Source organism: Octopus bimaculoides, chromosome 3, assembly GCF_046866305.1.
Source record: "Octopus bimaculoides isolate indiv1 chromosome 3, ASM4686630v1, whole genome shotgun sequence".
NCBI classification, from domain to species: domain Eukaryota; kingdom Metazoa; phylum Mollusca; class Cephalopoda; order Octopoda; family Octopodidae; genus Octopus; species Octopus bimaculoides.
The window spans coordinates 79327796-79332987 of record NC_142930.1 but is presented as its reverse complement, the minus strand read 5'-3'; the positions used below and the strand labels follow the sequence as shown (position 1 = coordinate 79332987).

The following is a 5192-nucleotide window of genomic DNA, read 5'->3' as shown; positions in this document are numbered from 1 at the left end:
CTTTTCTCTGTAACATTACCATATCTCTGTCTATATACTGCTACAAGATCATGTACACACATATACAGGCCGAAATTAACTTTCTTTACATTGCATGCTTTACGAACTGTGTTATACTATTACACTAACCTACCCGTCGTGGTATGGCATTTATTAAAGTAACGGTAAATAAATATTTCTTTACAACTTCGATCACTGTTCATCATTCATCTTACAGCCGTTACAATCAGTGACCCTTAACATCAACTAACATTAATCGTTACAATTGGTAACCTCCTTCATCTTACAACCGTTACAATTGGATCTCTATTCTAGATTTTGGTGATGTAGGAGAGGTTAGGAAGGGTCAAGTGGTGAAGACATTGTTTCGGCCTAGCTAAAGGCATCTGGAAGATATTAAACTGCTGTCAGAGAAAAACTATTGTTCCACCGTGGGAAAAGTTCTGCTGCAGTGTTGATTTAAATTTAGCTATAGTGGATCGAATCCACTTCATGCATGTGAGATCCACTACATATATATATATATATATATACGATGGGCTTCTTTCAGTTTCCGTCTACGAAATCCACTTACAAAGCTTTGGTCGGCCCGTGATTATATAAGGTACCACGCAGGTTTCGTAAGCAAGCTACTTACCACACAGCCACTCCTACGCCTATATATATATATATATATATATATATATATATATATATATATATATATATATATATATATATATATATATATATATATATATATATATATATATATATATATATATATATATATATATATATATAAAGTATTTGGATTCTGCCACGGAGGAAGCCGATGTTCAATTCACATGTTTGCTGACTGTATTGTTTAGGTGTCTCGCTTGTTTATAACCAGGAGTCGAATTGTGTGAATGCGGTGTAGACCATTAATTTGACATAACTTTTAGAATACGTTATAAGTTATTTATTAAGATTTGTAATGGTAACATTTGCTATATGTTGTTGGCACTCCGTCGCTTGCGATGTTGAGGGTTCACGTTGATCCGATCAACGGAACAGCCTGCTCGTGAAATTAACGTGCAAGTGGCTGAGCACTCCACAGACACGTGTACCCTTAACGTAGTTCTCGGGGATATTCAGCATGACACAGTGTGACAAGGCTGACCCTTTGAATTACAGGCACAACAGAAACAAGAAGTAAGAGTGAGAGAAAGTTGTGGAGGAAAAGTACAGCAGGGTTCGCCACCATCCCCTGTCGGAGCCTTGTAGAGCTTTAGGTGTTTTCGCTCAATAAACACTCACAACACCCGGTCTGGGAATCGAAACCGCGATCCTATGACCGCGAGTCCGCTGCCCTAACCACTGGGCCATTGCGCCTCCGACATTTGCTATAACACAGCAGATAAACAATAATAACAGGAAAAAAATGTTCACAAGAAACAAATTCAGTCGTGGTATTCGTGATGTAGGAATTGCTGTTTGTGTAACTAGTGTTTTTGCTTGTTTGAATAGACAAAGCGTGTGTGTACAAAAAATCTTACTTGTATAACAGTCGTTCGTTCAACCGTGTTCTCGGGCTGGTAAGAGTCAGCAGTCGTGATGTCTCATTTAGACAGATGACAGTCCTTGTAAAGTATGTGGTATCTGATAGCAGCTGACTTTGTAGCACTGGTGTGGGGTCTGCCAGCAACTGACCTTTCTTGGCCAAATGTCTTTCTATTTATAATACTTGGTGGTCACAGCGCTGACAAGAGAAGCTATGTCTGGCTATATCAGTGTCGAAGTTCAAGCGTTTTGGCCGTTAATTTTTGACAAACATTTTCTTTGTCATTCGTTATCTATAGTGGATCTCTTAGTTTTACAAGCAATTCACTTGAATGTGTGGTCTTTTGTTGGGAAAATATACTTTTGACTGTGGGAAACATTTTCCTCTGAGGTCGAGTTGTGAGCTGAGAGATGTGGGTTCAGTTTTGAGTTGAAATCTCTCACACTACTCCCCTCCCCACAAAGTTTCCTGGTACGGAAAAAAGGAAATTTTCAATATAGCGCGAAACAGAAATGCACCACTGTGAAAAACGCAGTTTTAGTCGGGCACTAGATGCATGGTATTTAAATGCATGTATATAATGACTTATGAGTTTGGAAATATGCGTGTGCGTGAATGCAGCAATTTAAAAATTAATTAAATGGCATATATACAACAAATGAAGCAAAAGTAAAATAAGGTAAAGTACACATGCAAAGGCATGCAAAGGGAATATATCGTACAGAGGTAAATATTCATTTCGTGCATAATTGTCCCAAGGATTAAAAACAATTTTTTTTTTGTTTATTAGTTCATGAGTAACTGTTCAATTGTATAAGTGTTCGTTCATGTAAATGTTCATTGGTGTAATTGTTCACTGGAGTGGGAATCACTTACCTGGGGGTGTTTTGTTTTTTAAATAGAGAAGACTTGTACATATTTCACCGGCCAACGAACTCTTCTACCGCTTTTTGTGTGAGGGTGTTGTGGAGACTTTGATGTACTGGTGGGAAATGCTGATGCAGTTATATCGCTTCGATGCGTAGTCGATGGTGATGATGATGGTGGTGCCGTATCGGGTTCCATGATGGCATTCTTGAGCCTATCGATACTAACAGTATTCTGTTTACCATTTACATCGACAATGAAGTATTTCTCCCGTTTTTGCAGTACTTTGTAAGGGCCGGAATACGGTGGGCAGATTTGTGTTGGTATTCCGTCATTTCTAACGAACACGTGTGTCCATTGATTAATGTCCGTGAGGACATACGTATCAGTTTCCTGTGGGCGAGGTGGGTTTGGTGACAGCTGTGACATATGTGCACGTAGGCGATGCACATATGTTGTGGGATCTGGGATATCCTGTGGAATTACTGGAGCAATCATTTGTCCAGGCAGGGTTAATGTGGTGCCGTAAATGAGTTCTGCCGGTGAGTATCCGATCTTATCCTTGACGGATGTACGGATACCAAACAGGATTGTTTACGTCAGGGTATACCCGTATGGCTGATTTCAGTTGCCTGTGGAATCTCTCCACCATGCCGTTTGCCGCCGGATGGTATGCTGTAGTGCGACAGTGTTTGTAACCGATGAGTCGAGTAAGCTTGCTAAAAAGGTGGCAGTCAAATTGTCTTCCTCTGTCTGTCATGATGATAGCAGGAATACCAAAACGCGATACCCAGTGTGATATCAGCGCTTTAGCCACGGTTTCTGCTGTAGTATCAGAGAGAAGGAAAGCTTCGGGCCATCGTGAAAAGCGGTCGATACAAGTGAGTAGATGTGTATAGTTGTGAGACAGAGGTAGAGGTCCAATGATATCTATGTGGATGTATTGGAAACGACTGTCTGGTGCTGTAAAATTACCTAGGGGTGACTTGACATGTCTGTGTACTTTTGCAACTTTTAACCCAGTCGCGGATGTCTTTATTGATGTTCGTCCACACAAAGCGAGTTGCTATCATCCTCTGTGTGGGACGAACGCCAGGATGTGACAAACCGTGTAAGGCAGTGAAAATTTTCCATCTGTTGTTCGGGGACGTATGGGCGCTCATGTCCTGTGGAAACATCACACCATATTTGACCGGTTGAAGAAGATAGTGGGCAGAGTTGGAATTTGAGGGACCATGAATTTCGTAACTTATTAAGTTCTTCGTCGTCCTCTTGGTCCCCTGCGATCTGCTGTAACTCATGGGAGACATGAATGCCAAAGTTGGAAGTGACAATAGTGGAAGAGAGAGAGAGAGAGTGATGGGAAGAAATGGCATCGGAGTAATGGATGAAAATGGGGAACTCCTAACTGATTTCTGTGCAGTCAACAAACTTACTATTGGAGACACCTTCTTCCCACACAGACGTTGCCATAAAGCCACCTGGGTATCAGCAGACGGAAAACCAGATCGACCATATCGCAGTCCGGCAACGTTGGAGGAGTTCACTTCAATCTGTGAGAGCCAAGCGAGGAGCAGATATTGGATCGGACCACCACTTGGTGATAGCAAAACTCAAGGTGAAACTTTTGTAAAAGTTTGATAGTTGTCATAGAGACTTTAGTCTCTCTCTATCACCTTTCAACAGCATTATATATGAAGAGACATTAGAACAACATAATAAAAATAAGTTTTTATTTTTTTTATGATGCTTGGTTTCACAATTCCTGTCATTCAGCTTAGCAGCCGCTGATTAAGTTGTGATTTGGTATTGGAAGGTTAAGGGCTTCCTTGATGCCTGCCAGAGAAGCAAGTAGCTATCACCATCGAAGGCATCGAGGTGAAGAGTGCTTCGCTGAGGAGCGAGGAGTTGTCACATAGAAGGTCTGTCGCGCAATTGACTTACAAAATGAAACTCACTCTTTAACTACTAGTTTTACTACACATGCGCACTCGAGAGGCTTCCGGTGGTGAAGTCCCTTGCGCATGCGCAGAATAGTACTTCCTCAATGGCGGCTATAATTTCGCGCCACTACACTTTCAACAAGGAGAAGACAGGCAAACCCACGGGTGAAATTTGATGTTCAGAAACTGAAAAAAGAAGAGTCAAAACAGGCTTTCCAGTTGGCTCTCCTCAATCGATTTGAAGCCCTACAGACAGAAAAGGCAGAGGCAACTGTGGAACAATCCTGGACAAATTTGAAGGAGGCTACAGTTGGAATGTGCAAAGAGGTTCTGAGAAGACGACTAGTGAAGAGGAAGCCTTGGATAAGTGACGAGACTTGGCAGAAGGTGAAGGAGACGAAGATACTGAAGCAGGAGTTGAACCAAGCCAGAACCCATCAGCAGAAGCAGGCCATCGCCATTAAGTATAGTAAGAGAAGTCAAGAAGAAAGTAAGGAGAGACAGAAGAACATACTTCAATGAAGTGGCTGATGAAGCGGAAACAGCAGCGAGGAAAGGAGACCTGATAGCACTATATGCAACAATAAGGTTACTGAGTGGAAGGAGAGGCAACCCCATCAGACCAGTAAAGGACGAGGCCAGACGGTTGTTAACTTCCATTGAGGACCAACTGGCGAGATGGAAGGAACACTTCCAAGAAACACTTAATCGTCTTCCACCTCAAGATCCGCCAGAATTGGGGCCAGGGATCTCGCTCAATATCCACATTAGAGAAATCTGCAAAGCCGTGAAGAGCTTAAAGAACGGAAAGGCAGCAGGAGTGGACGGCATACTAGCAGAGGCACTGAAGGCAGGAG

General features: G+C 42.0%; 1 pseudogene across 1 annotated transcript; it reads right to left on the bottom strand.

Annotated features, from left to right (window-relative positions):
• Nucleotides 1–957: 957 nt before the first annotated feature.
• On the bottom strand, nucleotides 958–4906 carry LOC149136607 (uncharacterized; annotated as a pseudogene). The gene is made up of 2 exons (XR_016241110.1): nucleotides 2402–4906; nucleotides 958–1993 (listed from the first exon to the last, which is right to left on the bottom strand). The product of XR_016241110.1 is annotated as an uncharacterized LOC149136607 (transcript).
• Nucleotides 4907–5192: the final 286 nt, after the last annotated feature.